The sequence below is a fragment of the Canis lupus genome, chromosome 22 (assembly GCF_011100685.1).
Source record: "Canis lupus familiaris isolate Mischka breed German Shepherd chromosome 22, alternate assembly UU_Cfam_GSD_1.0, whole genome shotgun sequence".
NCBI classification, from domain to species: domain Eukaryota; kingdom Metazoa; phylum Chordata; class Mammalia; order Carnivora; family Canidae; genus Canis; species Canis lupus.
In genome coordinates this window covers 6,921,762-6,946,694 of record NC_049243.1, presented here as the reverse complement: position 1 = coordinate 6,946,694, position 24,933 = coordinate 6,921,762, and the positions used below count along the sequence as shown (strand labels likewise).

Below are 24,933 nucleotides of genomic sequence, written 5' to 3'. Positions count from 1 at the left end.
TCCCTTCCATGGTGCTTAGTACTGAGAGTTTCTTATACAAACAGAAGCACAATCAAAGCTGCACACATTATTCCCCTTCTTGATGGCTGAGTATTAGAGCTGAGTTGGGCCTGTTCTTCAGGGAGTTCCCAACTATTAAATTTGGTAGAAAATATATGCATGGTATGATTTCAGTCTTTTTGTACTGGTTGAGGCCTGATTTGTGACCCTGATCTATTGACACCTGATCTATTCTGGAAAATGTTCTATGTATACTTGAAAAGAATGTGTATTCTGCTACTTTAGGATGAAATGTTCTGAATATATCTGTTAAGCCCATCTGGTCCAGCATGTCATTCAAAGCCATAGTTTCCTTGTTGATCTTCTGCTTGGATGATCTGTCCATTGCTCTGAGTGAGGTGTTAAGGTCCTCTACTATTATTGTATTATTATTAATGAGCTTCTGTAAGTTTGTCATTAATTGATTTATATATTTGGCTGTTTCCAAGTTCGGGGCATAAATATTTACAATTGTTAGATCTACTTATTGGATAGACCCCTTTATTATGATATAGTGTCCTTCTTCATCTCTTATTACACTCTTTGGTTTGAAATCTAGTTTGTTGAATATGAGTATGGTTACTCCAGCTTTCTTTTGATGTCCATTAGCATGATGGATGGTTCTCCATTCCCTCACTTTCCATCTGTCTTTGGGTTTAAAATGAGTCTCTTGTAAGCAGCATATTGATGGGTCTTTTTTTTTTTTAATCCTTTCTGATACCCTTTGTCTTTTTATTGGAGCATTTAATCCATTTATATTCAGAGAATTTTTGATAGATACAAAATTAGTGCCATTGTATTACTTGTAAAGTTGCTGTTCCTATAGAGTGTCTCCATTCCTTTCACTTTCAATGGACCTCTGATAGAATCTGGAAAATAATGACAAGAAAAAAAATATACATCACTCTTAACTTTAGATCTAGATACTCAAATACATTTTTATTTATAGTGGACAAATATCCTTGGAGAGTTTTAGGAACTGTTCTCACCTGTGTATATATGAAATAGAAACAAAGTTGCTTGTATCTCCTGGGGAGAATATTTTTTTACATAAAAGGGAGGTGAAGTGATAGTATGAGATTTTAGAATGATTTTTCCATGAACGTATGTGAGCAGGTCACTCGTATAAAGAACTAAACCCATTAAGAATCAATATAGTTTCTTTCTGTTATTTTCTCTTTTTGTCTTATTTTTAAAAAGATAAGTGGATAGAAAACCCATTGGCCCCCTTTATTTGGATCGGAAGGTAAACATTCTCTCATCTTGGGATAAATTATTGGGAAAAGGATAGATTAAAGAGTTAGAACAATTTGAGATGGGAACACTTTAGCCTATTTTTATGCCAGTAATGGATATTCATGTCAGTGCTTGAGATTTTCCTCTGCCCATTTGTAAGGGCTGGAATTTATCAAGTCAAGCATTTCCATGACACCAATTTGATATGTCTCCGTCTGATTTTCACATAGTTGCTTCTAGCTGGAAGGTAATTTTTCTGGCTCTTTATGTATTTTTTTTAAAAAGGGTTAAAATGGCAATAGTTTCCAAGATCATTTCTACCTTTTTTTTAAGTGTCTTTGTTTGGTAAAACTGCATTGCTTCAATAGTCAGTTGCCTAATTAAATGATTATATCCTTAATTATCCCCATGATTTGCAGGATTATGGTTTTAAAAATTAAGTCTTATAGACAACTCATGTAACTTACTCTAACATCTTTTAGAAATTAGATTCTTTCTTTAAAAAAAAAAAAATCCTGCCATTTTTCTCTCCCATAGAGATTGAATTACTTGTGTACCCTTTTTGTTTTAAGGCAGACTATTTGATTTCTTTCAGGCCATTGATTCAATCATTATATTCTCCATTATAAGTATGACTCAGCTAAATTTATTATGACTTTTTAAAAGAAATCTCTTTTATTTTGAGAATTAGTTTGGTATCCTAGTGCCTTTCTTTCCTGTGAAGAAGCTTTGTTGCTGTTATGTTGGTTCCAAATTTATTTGGGCATCTCTAGATATAATTTAATCACTTTATCGTGGTTGGACTTCTCTTGTTTTTGGAGCAACACCTATTCTCTGCTTTTTCTCTCTGTACTTTTATCTACTCATGATTCAGATGGTATTGCTTGTCTATTTTTAGTAGAAGTTCAGCCATTTTCAGGTGTGAGTCACATTTCTTTTGTCCTGTAATAGGGAAAGCAGAAATGATTATTTAATGGAGAAGTGTATACAAATGAAAACTAGGGGTTGAGATGGATGAGCTGTCTTTCAGAGTACCTTCAGATGCCAGTACCAGAGCCAGAAAGTAACTTCTTTTCTCTGATTTCAGATCCTAGATTTGTTTATTGACTCTGTTGTCTCTCTTTACTGACCAGTCTCTGAGCCAGACAATGATTAAGAATAAAAAAGAAGCAAGTTTAGATCTTCCAGGTCAGATTTGGCCCTAGAAACTCTATGTCCTTACCTAAGTTGTTGAAAGTTCATTGGCACTCTATAGGAAATGCATTAGAATTTTTCATCATTAATCCATTAATTAATATATTAATATGCATTACTGTTTACTATGCCAGGTACTGTGGATATGCAGGGATAAATACAAGTAACAGCTTCCATTTATTGAGCAAAATCTTTTCTAAGAACTTTTCATATCCTCTTTCTAATCCTCACAACCATCTTTCAAGAGAGCAATTGTTATCCCCACTTTATAGATGTGTAAACTGATTCTCAGAGAGATGAAGTGAAAGTTACATAATTAGTAAATGGCTGAATTGAGATTTTAACTCAGATCTGCCTGAGTCCATACTCATTCTCCTCTTATATCACATATCTTGCTCATTAACTCCTCCTTCCATGAATAGAACGTTGTCTCTACCTTTAAAAGATTTACAAGCACATATAAGGCCATATATTGGATGGTTCCATTTATATAAAATGTGCATAAGAGGGAAATATACAGAGACAAAGAGGAAAATTAAGGTTTGCTTAGGGCTGGGGTAAAGGGGGGTACAGACTGACCACTGATGGTACAAGATTTCTTTTTGCAGTAATGAAAATGTTCTAAAACTCTTTGTGGTGATAGTTGCACAACTCTGTGACTATATTAAAAGTCATTCAATTGCATATGTCAAATGGGTGAATTGTATTATATGTGAATTAATCTCAATAACGTTATTACTTTTTATAAGATTAACAATATGGTGAAGAAGACAGACATATAAACAGCTAACATGATACTGGGCAATGTGAAATAGATATGAACAATGCACTCTGGAAACCCAGGGGAAGGTGCAGTTGATAAGTCCAAGAGGGCTGGAAGATGGCATTTATAAAGTACAGGCATTGGAGCTGAATCTGAGAGCAGAATTAGAATGTCATAGACAGTGTAGAGTAGAGGTTGAGAAGATAGCATGCGCAAAGTCACAGGCAGGTGCAAGGACTCCCATTTTTTCTGGGAAAATGGCAAATTGTGGCAAGTCATCCAATCGGAAGTTGGTGAATTTTGAGTGGGGAATATGGAAAGAAAAGAGGTTAGAAAGGAGTCTGTTTGGAAGGTCTTGAATGCCATGTTAAGGAGTTAGGCTTTATGCTGTACATAATATTTTTCATGGTAGGAAAGAGTATATACATATATTTTAATTTTGGGGCACCTGGGTGGCTCCATTGGTTGACTGTCAAAGTCTTGATTTTGGCTCAGGTCATGATCTCAGGGTGATGAGATAGAGTCCTGCATAAGGCTCTGTGCTGGGTTTGGAGCCTACTTAAGATTCTCTCTTTCCTTCTCCTTTTGCTCTTCTCTCCTGCTCATGGGCATACGCTCTCACTCTCAAATAAATAAATAAATAAATAAATAAATAAATAAATAAATAAAAAATTTCAGCTTATTGGGTATAATTGACAACATTTCATGTATTTATAGTGTAGAAAGTAATAATGTTTTGACATACGTGTACTATGTGAAATGATTACCGCACATCCATCACTTCACATAGTGGCCATTTTTTGTTTGTGTGTAGTAAAAATGCTTAAAGTCTATTCTCTTAGCAAATTTCAAGTGCATAAGGCAGTATTATTAACTATAGGCACTGTGCTGTACTTAGATGCCCAAACTTATTCATCTCATATCTGAAGGCTTGTACCCTTTGACCAGCATCTCCTCATCTCCTCTACCTCCAAAACCCTGGTAACACCATTCTAGAGAGAGTATATTTTAAACCTGGATCTGAGTTGACATTTTTCTAAATCAGAGTTCTACTTTCAGCAAATCAGTACTATACATTAAACTAAATGCAGCAAATTTGAATTTTCCTAATTTTGTTTTAATATGTACAATATATAAGTATAAATTTCTTTTGGTTTCATAATTGTATAGTATTTAAAGTGTAAGGAATTTATGTCTAGTTGTATGCTTTTATTAGATAAAATAATATGGATTTTTAAAAATTTCCATGGAAAGGAATTCCTAACTTAAATAAGTGAGAAATATTAGTCTAGGAGATAGAATATTAATCAATGCCTCTTCCAAACTTGACCTGGGGAGCCCCACTCTGTATAAGGGACACTCCTCTTGGTGTCCTGTTCTGTAGTGCTGAGAAACTGTGCTTAAATCTCAACACCACAGCTACATTAAAGTTTTTACAGAGTAACAAAATAAGAATATTATAGTTTGTTATATAAACTTAAGAGGAGGAAAATCTGACCTATTAAGAAATGAAAGTTTAGATAGTTGAACCATTTGGAGTAGTACTAGGCATGATCTTAATGTAGGATGGGCCCTTTGATACAGATTTTATTTGATGACTTCAAACTTTCTTCAGATGTAATATTGCTCTAATCACTGCTATGGGTAACATAGGGAATTAATGGCCAAATATCCAGCAACTTCTCCTCCTTGTCTATTCACTTGATTTAACATTTTGACAGACTCATTTGACAAAAACAGATTGGCTGATCATTTAAGCCTTCTACAAGAAGAAAAAAAGGAAGAAAGGAAGGAAGGAAGAAAGAAGAGGAAGGGTAGGAGGGAGGGGAAGGAAAGAATGGAAGGAAAAAGAAGAGCTTCATGGTATTTTAACTAACAGGAATTGGGAAGTAGTAATCCTTTTTCCTTTCTTTGCTTCGGAGAGACAATTGTCATGACCTTGAATACAAGCTCAGGATTTATTTTCTGGTCAAAAGGATATAGGAACTTTGGAAGTAAAAAACAACAAAAAAACCCCACAAATTTTTACCCTATGTCCTTCTATGTTTCAATTCTGCAAAGTTGTTGTGTATGATGCCTTTCAAAATAATGCAAAAAGCAATGTTAGTGTATTTTGTCAAAAGAGACCTTGTTAAAATTTGAAAATTTCTAGATAACTTTTCTAGATAACTATATTTTTATGTCTTTCAAACTTAAAAATTAAAGCTAAAGAATTAAAATTTTTATGTTTCCTGTTGTCAACATTTATATAAGAAGGTCATCACAAATTCAGTAAAGAATTAGATAAAAGGAATAGGAAGGAGAGTTATTTTATAATTAGTTCAGTTTTTAACAAAAAAAAATTGAGTTTGTTATCCAGATTCATTTCACTTGTTCCTCTTTTATTTTTATTGGTATATCTGACTCCCTGTTTGTCACATTTTAGCTCCCTCATTTTTTATCTTTCTCCTTTTTATTTCTCTTCTCTATTTATTACTTCCTCTCTCTCTCGCTTTTGCCTCCTCCTCACTCCCTTTTCTCCTTTTCCCTCCTTAATAGACCGTACTTGGGACTAAAGGGGAATTTTTAAAGGTAACTTAGAACAAATTTTGTATATGACTATGATTTAATATTATTTATTGTTCAATTAAAATGTGACGAATTAAACTTTTCATATTTTTCTTTCTGAGAAAGCAAAGCAATTAAGATACTTTTATGTGTAACCATTTATGAGGATGATAGACTCGAGTAGAAGGGGTGATGAATCAGATATGTGCAGGAATAATACCAGCATGCATTCACTGTAATTTTCTTTAGCTAAGAGAATTCTGTGAAGCTATTAGTACCTGTACCAAGGTCTTTAGTTTGCCTTCTTTTTCCTCCCTACTATGGTCCTGGTATGCAGTGCTCATCTGTAGTTAGATTACATGAATTTAGTATGAGTTTTGCTTACATTTATAAACTGGTTCATTTTCTCTAATTCTAAAATCAGTGCATATCTTGGCCTAACTGCTCCTGCATTGGTGAAATAATCAGAAATTGGCAGCGATGTGTAGGCACTGCTTTCTGATACTTCAGCAACACTGCTGAGAAGGCAAAGCAGATATTCCTCAATCTCTTATAATAACCTTCCTTTCCTTTCAGGACTAATAGATTGACCTCTCCCTCACCGCTCAATCATTTGAGCCCTCAAATTGCCTCACCAGCACATCCTTATTAAAACTCTTGCCCTTACAGGAAGTGAAATTATTATTTCTACTTATTGAGACTGAAGAACAGGAAGTGAAATAATTCTGGTGGTCACTGAGCAAATCAACCTGGGAGCCAGGAATGATCCTCGGTAGTGCTATAGGACACCCTACCATTTAGTATCTAAAGGAGGCAATAGGACCATGTATCATTATTATCCTTCCAGTGGATTCTCGGAATGAAATTTTCTAATACGCCCTGCTAATCCCATATTTACAACTACAAGTACTAGTCTTATCTAAGACTTTTCCAGGGACATTTCTGCTAAGAGATGGAGTCAGATTTGTTATAAAAATATGAGAGGGGAGCCTCGGTGGCTCCCTCGGTTTAGTGTCTGCCTTTGGCTCAGGTCATGATCCTGGAGTCCTCTGTGAGGATACTGATTTTTCTGGCTTAACCAGAATATCCCCACACCACATAAGTAAATTGGGTCGTTTTTTGAGGCTTCAAATCTAGTAGAATTTAACCCTTTTAGGAAGAGAATGTCAGCTCTGGGGATGCTACTAGTTGGACTTTCTGGTCCTACCTGTAGTGACTTCCTTCAAAAAGCCTCAGCTTCATTTGTTTTGGTTTCTTTCTCCTTTCCTTCCATTAAGTGACTCTCTCTCCCGTGTTCTCATTCTAAAGTCTTTTTTTTTTTAATTATTTTTTTCTTAAAGATTTTATTTATTTATTTATTTATTTATTTATTTATTTATTTGAGAGAGAGAGAGAGAGAGGCAGAGACACAAGCAGAGGGAGAAGCAGGCTCCATGCAAGGAGCCTGATGTGGGACTCCTTCCTGGGTCTGCAGGATCACACCCTGGGCTGAAGGCAGCGCTAAACTGCTGAGCCACCCGGGCTGCCCCTTCATTCTAAATTCTAAGAAAGGAACTCAGTTTGGACCTTCACCCATCTTTGTTTCGACTTGCTTAGTTAATGGAGAAGAGTTAATGCGGTACAAATAGAGCAGTAGGCGTTGAGCGTGAAAGACCAATCACAAAGAAAGAACTCCAGGATTGGAGTTTTCAATAATACAATAATTAGAGAAAGAGCATTGGTGATTTATGAAAGAGTCTATCTAAATTTGAAAGAGTCATAATAATTGAGTGCCTAGGAGAACTGGAATTTGAACAAGGTAAGAGCTGCATGCCTAAATATGGTCTGCAGTTGTAGAGAAAAAAACAGCCTAACACTACTTAAGTAAGTAGTGAATGGTGAAGATTCCACTTCTAGCAGTATGGCTGAGAATTTTCCAGAATTCATGGAGGCTACAAATCCTCAGATTTAGGAAACATAGTGGGTCCCATACCAAAAAACACAGTAGACAACGTTATAGTGAGGCCACAGAACACCAAAGATAGAGATTTTTAAAAGCAACTAGGGGCAAAAAAAATAAAATATGTAAATCAGTTATAAAACATAACTCTTAAAAAGCTGTATGTGTTTAGAATTTTAACTATGAATTCAATTTCTTTAAAAGATATACAAGTAATCTAGGCTAGCTAATTCTTATGTGAGCTTTGGTCATTTGTGTGTTTGAAGGAATTTTTTCATTTCATCCAGGTTAAGAATTTCTTGACATAAGCTTGTTCCTAATTTTTCTTTTTCTTTCTTTTTAAGGCTTTATTTATTTATTCATGAGAGAGAGAGAGAAAGAGGCAGAGACATAGGCAGAGGGAGAAGCAGGCTCCATGCAGGAAGCCCGATGTGAGGCTCAATCCTGGGACTCCAGGATCACATCCTGAGCCGAAGGCAGATGCTAAACCGCTGAGCCACCCAAGTGTCCCCTAATTTTTCTTTTAATGACTGTAGGATCTTTAGCAAGGTTCTTTCATTCCTGATACTGGTAACTTATGTATTTTCTTTACCTGATCAGTCTATCCAGAGTTTATTAAGTTTATTAATATTTTTAAAATATATTTTTTGGTTTTCACTGATTTTTCTCTATTGCTTTTCTGTTTTCTATTTTATTGATTTCTGTTTGTATCCATTTTAATTCCCTTTTTATCCTTATTTTGGGGTTAATTTGCTCTTCCTTTCTAGCTTCTTGAGGTGTATACTTTAGTCATGCATTTTCAGCCCTTCTACTTTCCTAATATAAGCATATTATGCTACAAGTACTTAATATGAATATATGATGCTCCTAAGCACTCTTTAGCTGGATCTAACAGATTTTTATTATTTTTATTTTTTAAATTTTTTTAAATTTTTATTTATTTATGATAGTCACAGAGAGAGAAAGAGAGAGAGGCAGAGACATAGGCAGAGGGAGAAGCAGGCTCCATGCACCAGGAGCCCGATGTGGGATTCGATCCCGGGTCTCCAGGATCACGCCCTGGGCCAAAGGCAGGTGCCAAACCGCTGTGCCACCCAGGGATCCCCCCAACAGATTTTTAAATACTGTATTTTCATTTTCATTCAGCTTAATTTATAATTTCACTTATGATTTCTTCTCTGACCTATGGGTCATTTAAAAGTGTGTTGTTAGCTTCCAAATATTTGGAGATTTTCTGAATATATTTTGTTATTGATTTTTAATTTAATTCAGCTGGAGTTAGAAAACACACATTATACTATTTAAATTTATTAAGACTTGCTTATTGGTCCAGAATGTGTTCTAATCTGGTGTTGTGAGTTGACTTGTGTCCCCAAAAAAGATAGTTTGAGTCCTAACCTGGTCCCCGTGAATGTGACCTTATTTGGAAACAGGGTCTTTGTGGATCTAGTGAGGTCATACTGCATTAGGGTGCCTATCTCTCAGTGACTGTGAGAGAATAAATTTCTGTTGTTTTAAGTGACCTAGTTTTGTGGTATGTATGTATATATATATATATATATATATATATATATATTTTTTTTTTTTTTTTGGTAGCCCTAGGAAACTAATACATCTCGTAAATAATCCATGTACATTTGTAAAATAAATATATATTCAGCTGATTTTGGATCAAGTCTTTTATAAATATTAATTGGATCAGGTATGTTGACAGTGCTGTTTCAAGTATTGTACATATTTAATGATTTTCTGTCTGCCTCTGTCAATTATTGAGAGATCAGTATTGAAATCTCTGGCTCCCACAGTGGAATTGTGCTTCTTTTTCCAGTATTACCAGTTTTTGCTTCATGTGTTTTGAAGTTCTGTTAAGAGGTATGAACACATTTGAATTATTAGCCCTCTTGATGAATTCCTTCTCTGTCATTATAAAATGACCCTCTTTATCCCTGCTTATATTTTTTCTTTTGAAATCTACATTGTATGATATTAATACAACTACTCCAGTTTCTTTTAATTAGTGTTAACATGAACTGTCTTTTTAATCCTTTCACTTTTAACCTATCGGCTTTTTCATATTTAAAGTGAGTTTCTTATAGAGAGCGTTTAGGTTTTTTTTTGATATCTGATCTGACAATGTCTGCTTTCTATTTGATGTGGCTAGACCAATTACATTTGATATAATTAGTGCTATTGTTTAATTTAAATCTATGTTTTTTTCTATTTACTTTTTATTTAAGATCATACTAAATTGCAAATTTTAGAAAGTTGACAAATACCACAAACATCAGGAAATCCAGAAATAAGTAATATGTTTTTAATTAAATGACTGCCTAAATATATTTGGGTTGCATATCCTTTTACCATTTGATTCTTCCTAGAATAATAACTTTTGTAATATTTTCTATAAAAATAATAGAAAGATAATTTTGTCTTCTAGTGTGGTTAATTAAAATTGTTTTTATTATTGATAGTGTTTAAGCATAGTTTATTTTAGTTTTACAACTCATTATAGGAATGATCACATGCATTTTTAATATTATCAAATTTTTGAAAACCTCAGTAAAGTTTCTTTCATGTATAATTTGTAAAATTTGGAGGAATTTTCCATAGACTAGCCTCTGGCTCCAAACATTGTATATCTTATTTCATTTAGCATAGTGACTTCTGGGTCTATCTATGTTGTTGCAAATGGTAGGAATTCCTTCTTTTTTTAAGGCTGAATAATATTCCACTGTATGTATATACCACACTTTTTAAATTCATTAGTCTGTTAATGAACATTTGAGTTATTTCTATATCTTGGCTGTCATAAATATTGCTGCAATGAACATGGGAATGCAGATGTGTCTTTAAGGTCTTGATTTTAATTATTTTGGGTACATACCCAGGAGTGGGATTGCTGGCTTATATGGCAGCTCTATTTTTTAATTTTTGAGAAATCTCCATACTTTTTTTTTCATAGTTTTATCTTTTATGACTTCGTTTTACAAATCATTTGCCAAATTGTCCTTCTGCCATTCTTTAAATATGCCCACTTTCCAACCTCTGGGCTATGGCACAAGCTGTGGACATCACAAGATGTTCTCTGAAACATCTTCTATAGATCTGCTTCTTATCCTTCTACTCATCCATTAGCAATCAGTTCAGTGTCATCGTCACCCAGTTTCATTCAGATGTCCTTCTTTTGTCCTCTTATAGTATCCATATCATACATTAACTTTCTAACGAGATCACAAGCTTCTAGAGTTATTCCTATAAGCCTTAATACTATTTTCTACTATAGTTATCGATTATTTTTGCATTCAAACAAAATAAAAGAATTATGAGGTAATATTTATTGAGAGGATAGGTGAGTTGAGCTGCAGAAGAGAATGGCCTGGAGGAGTACAGTGAGCAACTGACGGATGATGTGTCGTGATACCTAAATCCCAGGCCGTTCAAGGTGAAAGGTTTTGGTGTTCATCTGGTGGAGATTGCAAGGAAGTAGATTTCCTCTTGATGTAAGAAAGATGAACAGATTTGTCTGAAGAAAGAATAGGTTACTGGGTCAGGAGGAAGTAAATGAATCACTTCTGGGTCTATTTAGAGAAATGTTGTACTGTCTGTCTTTGATAGAGTAATCTTTCTCTTAGGGGAAGAAATTCAGCTTCTTCTTCTGGAGGGTTGGGTAAGATGGCCTGTGAGGTCTCTTCTAACTTGTGAATTCCACCATTATTTTCTAAACAAATGCACATACAAAACAGCTTCTCTTGAAACAACAAGATACCACTACACATCTATTAGACTGGCCAAAATTCTGAGCACTGGCAACACCAAATTCTGGCAAGGATTTGGAGCAACAGAAATTCTCATATATTGCTGATTGGAATGCAAAACAGTACAACTACTTTGCAAGACAGTTTGATGGCTTCTTATATAATGTACATAGTTTTACCATATATTTCAGCATAGTGCTTCTTGATATTCACTGAAATGAGATGCAAATTTATGTGCATACAAATTCCTGCACATGGGTATTAATAGTAGCTTTATTCATTATTTTTTAAAAGGTTTTATTTATTTATTCATGAGAAACAGAGAGAGAGAGAGAGGCAGAGACTTAGGCAGAGGGAGAAGCAGGCTCCCTGTGGAGAGCCCAATACAGGACTTGATTCCAGGACCCTGGGATCATAACCTGAGTTGAAGGCAGACTCTCAACCGCCGAGCCACCCGGGCATCCCGCTTTATTCATTATTGTCCAGACTTGAAAGCAACCAAGATTTCTTTTAGTAGGTAAATGGATAAACTGTGGAATACCCATACAACAGAATATTATTGGCACTACAAAGAAAATAAGCTATCAATCCATGAAAAGATACGGAGGAACCTTAGATGCATATTACTAAAAAAAACCCAACCCAAAAAGTCTACAAATTATATAATTCCAGCTATTTGACATTGTTAAAAAGAGAAAATTATGGAAAACATAAAAAGATCAATGGTTGCCAAGGTTAGAAAATGAATAAGCAGAGCACAGTGAAAATACTCTGTGTGATATTATAGTGATGGATACATATCATTATACATTTGTCCAAATCTACAGAATTTGCAATACCAAGAGTGAACCCTAAGGTAAACTATCGACTTTGGGGGATTATGATGTGTCAGTGTAGGTTCATCCTTGTTACAAAATGTACTACTCTACTGAGTGAAGTTGATAATAGAGTAGGTTATGTATATGTGAATTCAGGAGACATATGGGAAATCTCCGTGGCTTCCTCTCAATTTCATTATAAATCTAAAACTATCCTTAAAAAATTCTTAATAAATAATAGCTTCTCTACACTTAACATTCTAAACACAGATTTACCAATATAGCAACTCACTATTCAGAGGGTTCCAATATAGCCAGAGGAACACGGGCCCTTTTCAGAATTCAGATTTGAACTTACTTATTGGAGAAGTGTTTTCTAGAGCCTCCTTTCCTGATCTCTGTTGTTCTTTTTTTTTTTTTCTCATCACCACCCTTTTCCTGATGGCCAACATTCAAGAAGATAATAGTAAAGGGATGATGTCATATGTATCCTAAGACACTTGTTTTACTCTTCCTTTTTTTTGTTTGTTTGTTTGTTTTTTTTTGTTGTTGTTGTTGTTTTACTCTTCCTTATGTTATGTTCCCTTCTATGGTTGAATTATATATCTAATTAGATTGTGAATTATGTCTTCACTTTTTATTTATCTTCTGCAGTATTTATATCTGTCCTTAGTAAGGATTCCATAAATGATTGTTAAGCTGAATTGAATTTAGACAACAGAGTAAAACAGATACAACTAATCCACTCTAAATATTGCAATAATCTACCAGAGGGATTAAAATAGAAAAAAAAAAGCTATGAACATGGGGCCTGAATATACTGTGGCATACATGAAAACATTTCCTGAAATGTGGCAAATTGTCAGTACTGGCAAAGTGAGAAGGTAGGTATATTAATTACAGGGTGAGAAGTGACTAGCACTGCTGAGAATGAGAAGCAACAACATAAACTGAGCTCCCATGTCCTGACTTGGCCTCAAGTGGTGCTCAGTAGAATCTGATAGTCAGGCTCCCCACCTCCGCATGTATAGACACACTGACCTGGGGATCCAGGAAACATTACAAATCCAGGAATCCTGTCTGTTGTTAATATTGATCAGCAATCACATACAGAATGAATTAAGAATACCAGAATTTACAAAGAAAGGATGTTTCTGTCTCTTTTGTAGACATCTAAAAATGAAATTATCTGCCAGTGGGAAGGAAAGAAGCAACCAGACTTTTTAAAAGGAGAGAAAAAGCTTTGATTCTTCTTTTTTTTTTCTTACAAATTTTCTATGGCTAGCAAAAGTATCCTTATCAGTCCCTTGGTGTTGACAGTAAAATATCATGCAGTAGCTGCCTGGTAGTTGTTGATCTGTAAATCATCCACCTTTCCCAGATTTATTACATTTGGAAAGACCCTAAGGGGCAGCATCCTTCTTGAAGCTGAAAATAATTGCTTATCTTTATAAAGGCAGAAAGAGGCCTGAGGGAAAGAATAATGGGAATAGGGACTAGCAGCAGTGGAAAAAGGGGAGAGTGGATGGGGAGGAGGAGAACTTGCATTTTAGGGGCTGGCTGACAGTTTGCAAAGTAACATTTTCTTCAAAAATCCAACTGTGAAAGCATTCATAAGTCTGTACATCCAGTTCTCTTGGCTGATCATTCTGTAGCAGCAGATAGGAGATGATGACAAGGTTATATGAATCCTAGGTGCAGGAAAGTTGTTCCCATGGTGTGCCCCTTGGGACCTTTTGCCTTCTAGCTGAAAGCATCACCTATTTCCAAAAATAATTTTGTGTGTGTGCTTCCAATCTAGACTGAGAAATTTTCCTGATGGGGTGGAAGTTGTAGAATTCATGGTCTGTTAGATTTGCTTTCTTTGTTCAGTGAAACATAAAGTCACTACTCTACCAACAAACTAGAATACCTAGGATATTCTCTCTCTCTTTCATATATACACTCACTCCCATCTCTTACATGCATGCATTTGTACACATACATCCACCCTAATACTTTAGAATCAGGTCTCTCTCTGTATATGGTTATAGTTATTGATAGGGTCTATTTTCTCTCTCTCTCTCTCTCATATTTCCTAGATTAATGGCTAACTTTCCATTTACATTTGGCCTTTTCAGGGCCACCCTAATAGGGCGAAGACTTATATCTACCAGGCCTAGTGGAAATACCAAAAGGTTGTTCCAAACAATTTTTTGAGCAAAGATTAATTGCTTAAATCAGTGAAACAAGTGGCAGTTTTGCACAATGGCTAATTTGAAGGAGCCAAGAGGCACCTGGAAATGCAGAGTTTGGTGTGCTTAATAAAAACAAAAACAATCTCCATAGTTTATAATTACAGCTTGTGTTAAAGGTTTCTTCCTAATGTGGAGATATTGCCAAGGCAATAGCCTGGCAGTCTTCTACATGGCTGCTTTTCACATTAATCCACATAGGCTCCATGGATATTAATCTTTATAACACACCTATGCAGTCCAGAAGTACAAAATGCATTTTTTAATCTGTTTTTCAGGTTAGGGAAAGAGCATTATAAGACAAGGTTTTCTGGTCTCCTTTCTCTTTTCCAGAACATGCTGTCAGAACCAGGCCATGAATTTTGAAATGACCCTAGCACCTAAGCTCAGGTCTATGGGGAAAGAGAACAAGAGATGTTAAGGATATGCAACAAACCAGATCAGGGACACAGCTAATGGTCAGAGCTGGAAGTTTGCTGCTGAGACAAGTTAAAAGCCAGGAGGAAGAAACCCAAACGGAACCACAGCCAAAAGCTTAGCAAAGCTTAGGGCTAAAGCACAAGAAGAAGCCAAAAGAATAATCAATATTGAGCAAGAATGTCCATTATCAGCATTCAGAAGCTACTCTCATGACCACTATTGGTGTGATTGCCTTACCCCTAACTTGGGGCAGCCCCTTTGAAAAACATTTACTAGGTGTGGGCTTTGGGGACATGATGAATCTTGAAATCAAGGTGAGTCTGTTTAAATTTTCACCATTCTTTCACTATGAGGAGACAGAATAAAGACAAACTCTTTCTACCCAGGATGTCTCTGGAATCACAAAGCTCATCAAAGTAGTATCACCAAAGCAGAGCCTGATCTAGGGTCTGTGAGTGAGATGCTTGGGGTGTCAGCCTTAAGGAGGCATTCACTCTTAGGGTCATACAAACTCAGGTCACTGAGGCTCAGAGAGGGGAATGGCCTCTCCTACACAAGGCCTAGAAGTATTAGATCTCACACCTGAAGACAATGGACCACGAGTCCAATCTGAATCAATCTGTGGAGCTCATGCTGTTTCTTGAAACAAAATACATGATTAATATTTAGCTACCCCCTGGTATTTAATAGTATAGGGTAGATGAAAACAAACTCCTAAATTAATGCAACAGAAAAATGTTAGTTAACACCATATTGAACACCTTTTTCTCTTATCCTCTTGCTGGCCAGAAAGTTCTAAATACCTTCCCAGGAATATGTGCTTCAAAAAGAATGGAGAGGAAATTACTGAGAGGCCCCAACAAATGCTTGTTGGATGCATAGATGATAAATTGGATCTGATGACAGGGAGAATGAGATTCAAATGAACTCCATGAAAATACTCAGTACCATTTATTTTAGTTCCATCTGGTAGCTAAAATAGCGAGTTTGTTTTATTTTATACACTTTTAAAAAAATTTTGTACACTATTTTTTTCTACACCTTTTCACAGAAGGTGTAAGAGGTATCTGTATTAAGGGCCCACAAGCTTTTCCTCTGAAACATTATTTAAATCACTTTAGTTGACTCTGATCCCAACCAGGTAAGAGGTGAGGGAAAGAACAAGAGAAACAAGTAGTGTGAAACTATATCCAACCATTTAAAAAAGGACTTCTTGGTTAATTTTACTTTGGGTTATGAATAGCTCCCCCAAATCCATATTCTAAATCTAAATAGGGGTTTCTTCAATTTTCCATTCAAGAAATGATTTTTTTTTCTTTTTTTCCACTGGGATCCACAGATTGGGTTGTCTCCCCTGCTTCTGAGGTAGGATTTAGAGTTGCTGACAATGTGTTTCAGTAATTCACAAAAAATGGGGGCCATTTTGTGTTCCGTCTTTTCTCAATTGGCTCATAGATACAGACAGATTAAAAACATGGTTTTTGTCAGTGAAATAAATCTAGAGGAATCAGAGACACCTGGGAGAAGTAACACTGAAGGAGTTACTATTAAACTTTATCCCAGCAATGCACAAGTGGGAAACCAGAAACATACCAGGATCTATGGCAAACCCTTGAATTTCACTTGCCTGGTGACTGTGCTGAAGTTAATCCTCCAAAATGTGGAGTTGATTTATTTTGGCAGCTGAATATACTGGCTTTCAGGTTTCAAGGAAGGGAAAGCTATGGTAAAATGAAATTCTAAATTCACACATTCCCAATTTATAACCTATGGCATTTGTTTGCTAATTATATTGGTAAAACGTATAACTAGCAACTATTGTATATTGTTTCCATAACTCTCTTCAAAAGAAGGTGTCTTATTTTTGAGTAGCCTCAGACAACAGGGCAGAAAAGAAAAGGCCATGTGGCCATAACGTCTTCTCTTGTGTCAGGGAGAAAGAGCCTCCTGGGGACATGCTATTGCTTCATGTTTCTTTAATATTAAATGTAACAAGTTCTGTGTCAGGTTTAAATCCCCAGTCTGGCCTTATCCCAGAGGAGGCCCAGAGCCTGTCAGGGTTTACAGTGTCCTGACTTTGTTGATTGATTCTGCTCATTGAAATTCAGCAGCAGAGGAAGAAGGTGCCTTCTCCCTGCAGCCAGCTCCTCTCCCTGAGCAAACAAAACTGTGGCTCAGAGGCAATGTGAACCAAGATTTCCATGGCCAATTTCAATATTCAGTTCCTCTCTAAAACCAGTAACTAGACCCACACCAGAAGGCAGAGACACACCCATCCAGAAAAAGAATGTATTTATTTAGGTTCATGCAGAAACCAAAGAATAAAGAACAGAGATGGGAAAATCCTATCCTGGACTTTACAGCTGAGCTGAGAGCTATTTCATGGAGCCTGGCTGACCACTTCAGCTTTCTTCCATACATATATAAAGCCTTTTAGAGTTTGGCATGCCTTGAGTTTTCAGTTTGATTTTGGCATTTGCTGTTTGCAAGATTTTTCTTCCTTCCATGTCCCACATACCTCATGCCATTATTAAAAGTGTGTTTGGATAGACTGGTCCTAGCAATTGAGTAAACATTTATGGCTCTGCAGAGTATTATTTTCAATTGGGTCTCATAAACTTCAGTATCTGGAAATCAGCTGACCTCTGATATATCCTTATATATCTATATATGTCACTGTACCTAGATATATAGCTAGTTCTACACACAAACTATTAAGCATATTTATATGTGTTTTTCTTTACATAACTATATGTAAAATCTAACCTCTCAATTCCACTTGGCTTGGGCAACAGGCTGGCATTGAGCTTTTTATCTAATTAGCAAATCCACATAATAAATGAATTTAAGGAATATAATTTTTCCTTTTGTTTTCTTTAAAATATGATTTGAGATTGGAGTAAAACAGTATATATCAATGGAGGTCCTTTTTTTTTTTCCTCTTTTTTTTTTCTTCTTTCTTTTTTTCCTCAAATATCTGTTATTCTGAAGCTGGCATACAAAAAAAGAATGACCTTGAAATATTGGGTTATTATTTCTCTAGGCCTTTATATTGTCTTTGAGTTACAAAAAAAAAAAAAAAAGAAAAAAAAAAGAAAGAAAGAAAAAAGAAAAAAAACCCCAAAACTCCCAATTTAACAGTGAAATTGCTCCATCAAATAACACTCTATAGATTATCTTTGGGTATTTTGATAGGCATTATAATAGTTTTATTTTATTTTCAAAAATTTTATTTAGGGCAGCCCGGGTGGCTCAGCAGTTTAGTGCTGCCTCCGGCCCAGGGTGTGATCCTGGATGTCAGGGATCGAGTCCCATGTCAGGCTCCCTGCATGGAGCCTGCTTCTCCCTCTGCCTGTGTCTCTGCCTCTCTCTCTCTCTGCCTTTCATGAATAAATAAATAAAGTCTTTAAAAAATTATTTATGTATTTATTTGAGAGAGAGAGCACACGCCCAAGCATGAGAGGGAGAGAGAGACTGTGCATGCTTGAGAGCAAGTGAGCACAAGTGGAGGGAGGGGCAGAGGGAGAGGGAGAAGCAGACTCACCACAGATGCAGAACTTGATCTCAGGACCCCAGGCTCATGACCTGAGCTGAAGGCAGATGCTTAACTGACTTAGCCACCCAGGCACCCCCATTATAATCAGTTTTTAACTCATTTGTTCACGATTCAACGCTATTTGTTGAGAAACACATAGTATATGCCAGATGGGTAAGTTATCTGGCCTTATGATGTTTAGTTTTAATTGAGGGAGATGTTGAATAAATGAGAGAACATTCTAAAAGCAAAATAATTTCAGATAATGACATAAGCTTATAATTAATTCTATGATGACCTTTCCAGATACCTCTTTAGGTCTAATGTTCTTAGACATTTCCACTGGAAATGCAATCAGCAGATGGCCCTCACTTCTCAGCCCCCTTTGAGAATTACTTTACCTAAAGAGAGTCATCTTGCTCAAGGTCACATTCCTTTTCTGGGGTAGTCCATATCCAATTACTGGTCAACATAGAGATATAATGAATGACACCCTCATGTTAGCTCAGAACAACTCTAAAGGTCTATACCAGCTTTCTGTAGGGTTATCTGGGGGTTTTGCTAATCCATCATGGCCTATCTTCTTCCTCTGCCCAATCCTGTTTCCTTCTCTTCTATAGATAAGGACCCAAGAGAACTCCCTAATAAACTTCTGCTTACTAATCTCTGCCTCAGTCTGCTTCTTGAGAGCCCTGACCTGCAATAGTTAGTACCATCACAGGATCAAGAAAACAGACACTAAATTAGAATTTGGCACAAGGAACCCAAAGTGTTCAGAGACCAAGAGTCAAGAAAGGGGTGCCTTTTGGTATCAGGAAATTGGATGACAGTTATATAATTAAGATAGGGAAGAATATATTTGGCACCCAAGTGATTTATTTAGGTGCCTCTCAGTACTCCTTTGCCCAATTTTGATATCAGAAGCCATAGTCAGAGCAAAACATAGTGCCTAGACCCCCCAGGGATAAGGGGCTTGTCATGCCACCAGGTAAGACATCTAGACTTACAGAGATGCTAGATGAGGTTGGGGGGAAAACTAAGTAAGGATAGTAAGTAAGACGGTGAGTTTCACATGTGATCCTAAGATTGACTGCAGTGGCTGGGGCTGTATTTCATTCCACTAAACCTCTCTAAGTTTTACCTGAGAAAAAACATCCTAACAAAGCTGCTTTCAGATTGCATATGGAACAGTGGATTTAAAGCGAGACTGGTGAACTCTGTGAGGTGCTAACCAGATCTTCATTTAGTACAAAAAAACATGCTTCTGAAGCTCTTTGGAATGTTACAAAAAGATAGCGTTAGCTGTCAGCTTTCTTTGAGAACTGTCTCAACTGAAGAAAGCCCTTATGTCTCCTTGGGGCAGCTGGCAGCCAGTAACTGGTTGATGTGGGGATATAAAAATGTGTTCCCTCTTGCTGAAACTTGATCTATCTCTAAAGGGCCGTTGCAGCTTCAGAGCTCCCTGTGGGGTTGGCTGAGGCCTTTGTTGAGACTGAACTTGTAGTAGCCCAACTTCTCCCTTTGTCCAAGCTTCTTATTTTCCTTTCTTTCATCAGATGTTGATCAAGAGAATCTCTAATAAGCTTCCTACAAGCAAAACCACTGCCCTGGTTCCTAGGGAACCCAACCTGCAACAGTGCTATGAAAAAAATAAAACTGTGGTGAAATAAATTTCAGTACCAGGAGGGGCTGCTCTAGTTAAGATGGTCAGGTAAGGCTCTTCTGAGCTGTTGATGTTTGAACTGATGTGTGAATGTGAGAAAGGGCATAGAAAGAATTGAGGGAGTAGCATTCCAGATGGGGACACATGAAGACTGTGAGGTGAGAATGAGTTTGGCATGTTTCAGAAAAAGAAGGAAGGCCAGTGTTAACTCAAGCATGGTTAGTAAGGAAAAGGCTAGTAGAAAGAGCGGCTGGATCATGGAATTTGAATTTTATTCTGAATTCAATGAGAAAATATGAGAGGTAATTAAAAACATCACTCTGACTTCTGTGTAGTGAATGACTGGTAGGCGTTAAAGAGTAAAATAAGAAAGAAAAGTGAGGGATCCCTGGGTGGCGCAGCGGTTTGGCGCCTGCCTTTGGCCCAGGGCGCCGCGTTCCTGGAGACCCGGGATCGAATCCCACATCGGGCTCCCGGTGCATGGAGCCTGCTTCTCCCTCTGCCTGTGTCTCTGCCTCTCTCTCTCTCTCTCTGTATGACTATCATAAATAAATAAAAAAAAATTAAAAAAAAAAGAAAGAAAAGTGAATTATGAGGCCATATAGTTACTCAGGAAAAAGATGGGGTGTTTTGGAGGAGGTGGTGATGGTGAAGTATGGTTGACTTTTAGTATATATTTTGCAGGGGAATCCAAAAGAAGTTGTGATAAATTATATGTAGGACAATGAAATGAGAATAACGATGATCCTTAGGACTGTTCTGAACAATGGGGGCAGTGTCACTACTAGGAAAGACCAGTTAGAGGAATACTTTTGGAAGAAGGAATTTATAGTAACCTAAGGTTGTATATGGGTTTGATATGGTTTCAAATCCACTTGTTTATGATAAAAATAAAATTGTTTTTTAAAGAGATTTTATTTCTTTATTTATTCCTGAGAAACACACACACCGAGAGAGAGACAGAGACACAGTCTGAGGGAGAAGCAGCCTCCATGCAGGGAGCCTGATGTGGGACTTGATCCCGGGTCTCCAGGATCACGCCCTGGGCTGAAGGCAGCTGCTAACCACTGAGCAACCCAGGGATCCCATAAAACTAAAGTTGTTAAGAGTAAAGTTGTTTTTGCTGTGATAGTGAAGTCCACTGTGGCAGAGTGTTGTCATCTCCATCTGTTGCTGGTGATAAACACTCAGCAGCTGAATAAAAACATGAAGAAGCAACTATGGCAAGGGGACATTTAGACTATAAATACTGAGGGTTTGTGAGGACTATCCAAGAGGTGTTCATTAGCTTCTGCCAGTAAAGGTGACTCTTCTCTGCAGTGGTGAGGACATGGATTGGCCCTCACAGACCTCTCTGGGCAACACCAACACCATGGCCCACGTTCCCTAGCAACATGTTTTAGAAACAAGGGATTCTTGTGCCAACAGCTGGACATCAGCTCTCCTCTAAATGATATAACTTAACTGAACTTGGGCTTTATTCCTTTCATCTCCCCTTGCCTGGAAAAATAGTATGGTTAATCTATCATTGGCTTGAAGCGTATTATTTCTTTATTAGCTTATTAAGAGATACTATCCTGTATGCTTGGCTTGTGGAACTCCCGCAACTAAACTGTGTTAAATAAATTGCTGGTGAAAAAAAAATTGCTGGTGAAACATGCAGGGACATAAATTTGCCCCTGAAACAAAACACATGGATACAGAGTTCCTGGATAAAGGGAACAGATTCAAAGGTTATATTGTAACTAAGTAGGGAATTAAACTCTGTCAACACTTTCAGTCCCTGTATGCCTCAGTTTCTTTATTTTCCATTCTTTTCTAGGCACCTATGAGTTTTGGCAGACCTCAATCTGAATTATCTGTAAACTGGTTTATATTTATCAGATATCCTGCATTTTCAACAACCTCCCAGGTGACACTAATGCTGTGGACATTTTGAACAGCGAGGTTCCAGTGAAAATAACATTGTTGTGTCAGACAGACCCAGCTTTGAATGATTTCCCAGCGAATTATTAGTTGTATAACACTGGGCAAGTAGAAATCTTTTCAGAGCTTTAGTTTCTTGTAAAACCAGGAATAATTTACCTGCCTCATAAAGCTTCTGGGATAAGTAAATGATTTCATGTCTCTAGAGTATAAGGCAAGTAACTAGTTCCTTACTAACAATAGGACTCACTAATTTAGTCTACTACCCCCTCTCTCTCAAAAAGGCTGTATATTCACAAATTATATTAGAATTTTAAAAATTGCTATAAGATCTTTGGCATTCGGAGAATTAATGTGCAGTTTTGACTATTGCTAAATAATTCCAATGGTCCACAGAATGTAATAGTTTGAATTTTGTTGAGGTACACAATTGAGTCCTACACACTGAGATGGGGCTAGTTGGCAGGAGTGAGTCACATTCCTCAGATGGAGCCTATCCAGTGACAAACATCCGCATCTCAGCTTGACTCAACGGTTCTTAGCTTATCCCCACATCGATGCACCTTCTGTGAAGCAAGAAAGTCTGTATTTTATGGAGAGTGCCCATGCTAAACAAAGAAACGGAAAACAAAAATGGACAATTAAAACCAACCAGTGAATAGGAAGTGTTAGTGGAGCACCTGGGTAGCTCAGTTGATTAAAATTCTGACTCTATTTCAGCTCAGGTCATGATCTCACAGTTGTGGGATTGAGCCTGTGTCTGTCTCTGTGCAAGTGCTGAGGTTGCTTGAGATTCTCTCCCCCCCTCTGCTTCTCCCTTTGCTCACTTATGCTCTCTCTTTCATAAATCAATCAGTCAATGAATCAATCAATCTTTAAAAAACAGTGTTGGCATGGTGTGAAGAGAAAGTTAACCAATCTAGGAAATAGATGATGCTTACACAAAGAACTAGATGTTTGGGATAAATTATGAAGAGGGAGTGCTACATTGGCAGTGGCTGGGATCCATGATATGAGTATTTTTACCATGTGCTCTATAAAGAAATAAGAAAAAGCAATTCACAAACTATTTCAATGAATTTTCCAGACAGAATTAATACTGTTAGCTTTATAAATGAGTCTAGTCTTCTATTTATAGAAGAATAAACATCTTAACGGATCAATTAAAAGTTTTTAGTGATACTTGACTGAACTTTACAGGAGAAATTCTATACTATAAATGGAATCTGTGATTTGAGGAGTTTGTAAATATCTCAGGACATATATATTAAGAGTCAGGATCTGCTGTGATTATTTTTACTACTACCACATAGTTCGGGTAAATTGTAAAATGCAAATTGTTAACTACCAGGATGGTAATCAAATCACATTGTAAAGAGAGAATTTGCATCCTTAATTTCCTATTTTACACTAAGGCTATGGCATTTGCCAATAGATGGTCAGCACCATGTACACAAAGGTTCATGCTACCAAATACACAGACAAATAAGACATGGGTCCTGACTCTGTGATGCAAATATAACCCTGAGAATTGGGAGGGTAAATTATCTTGGGAAAGAATGTTGGGATCTAAGACTGGCAGAAAGCCATAATATTGGTGCATTTAAATAGCTATTAATCCCCTGGTAATCATCCAGGGAGAAAAAAGGGAGATATCATTTATTATGATCCTGAAAGCACAGAGCTGGCTCTAAGAAGTCTGACATATCCCAGCTGTGATCAGCAAATCTCAGCACTTTGGATCTCTGTGAAGTCACTTAACTTTGATTGGATACTCCCTGTGGTAGGTAGAGCTAACACATCTAAAGATAGATATATATTTCCATGAAAAGTGATTTTTACACTCACATCTATAGAAAATAGCAGTCTCATTTTCATAAGGCTCCAAGCAGTCTCAACACTGTGTTCCTTTCATTTGAACTTTGTAGTCCTTGTAGGAACAATGATCCCACATTCCATTATTGTTTGAAGAGTCCAAGTTGAATTCCGTAGACCAGTTAGGCTATATTGCAAAAAGACTCATATTTCCTGGGGCAGGTTAAGGGAAGTCAACCACAAGATTGATTAAAATTCAGCTGGGCACTAAGTTCTTCATATTATTTTCGGAAATCCTAATTTAAAATGCAAATACTCCAGGGAGGGTAATACATTAAAAGGCATTAGGGAGTAAAGCTATCAAGAGAGCTGTTAAGGCCTATTACTGTCCTACTTCTAATGACTTCCACAGAATGTCACTCATTCTTAGAAATCTTTTCAAGAACTCACTTGGAAGTCTTATCAGAGATTTCCTGGTCTCCTGAGAGGAGGTTTCACTGTTATTGCTCCAGTGAGGTGGAGAGGGAAAGTATAGTGTGGTCTTAATTAAAAAAGGGAAATAAACTTTTGTTGAATGTCTCCCATATACTGGGCTCTGTTCTATGTGTTTAGAATATGCCATTTCATCAAATCTTTCTTCAATGCCGTTATGCCATTAATCATCATTTTATGGATGGGAAGCTGAGGCTATGGAAGGTTAAGGAACTGTAATGAGGAGCTAGTAAGTAGAAGATCTTGGAGTCAAGCTTGACCTACCTCATTTCAAAGCCCAGTAACCCAAGAAAAAGAGGAATCTTACCCATGGAATTTATTCTATAGCATTTTGGTTCTCTTCCTCACCACCCAGAGCTACTTGATTCTGACTTACTTTATAGAGGAGTTTAGAGGCTCCTTCAAGAGGAGAAATGTAGAGTAAAATGTGAAAACATTGACTATTATGAGATCTATTCTAAGAGGGACTAAGGTAGTGATGGAAAAAAAAGGCCATTTCCAACGTTCTGTTCTGAAGAAGTACCTCATTTCTTTATTTTTAGAATGTTTAAAAAATT

At 36.7% G+C, this 24,933-nt stretch overlaps 1 protein-coding gene and 1 long non-coding RNA gene across 4 annotated transcripts in view; one reads left to right on the top strand and one right to left on the bottom strand.

The window, feature by feature from the left end:
* Positions 1-24,933, top strand: part of LACC1 (laccase domain containing 1) — a 181,659-nt gene that overhangs the window by 29,406 nt on the left and 127,320 nt on the right. For 2 of the 3 annotated variants that reach the window (XR_005376271.1, XR_005376267.1), the window contains 2 exons: positions 14,859-15,259; positions 20,037-20,191. The exons of the other annotated variant lie outside the window; for it this stretch is intronic. The gene's annotated coding sequence lies outside the window, so the exon portion shown is untranslated. The remainder of the gene's footprint in view (positions 1-14,858; positions 15,260-20,036; positions 20,192-24,933) is intronic. 3 annotated transcript variants of the gene reach the window in all.
* On the bottom strand, positions 689-24,029 carry LOC111091821. Its single transcript, XR_005376275.1, has 2 exons — positions 23,918-24,029; positions 689-908 (listed from the first exon to the last, which is right to left on the bottom strand). It is a non-coding gene; the product is annotated as an uncharacterized LOC111091821 (long non-coding RNA).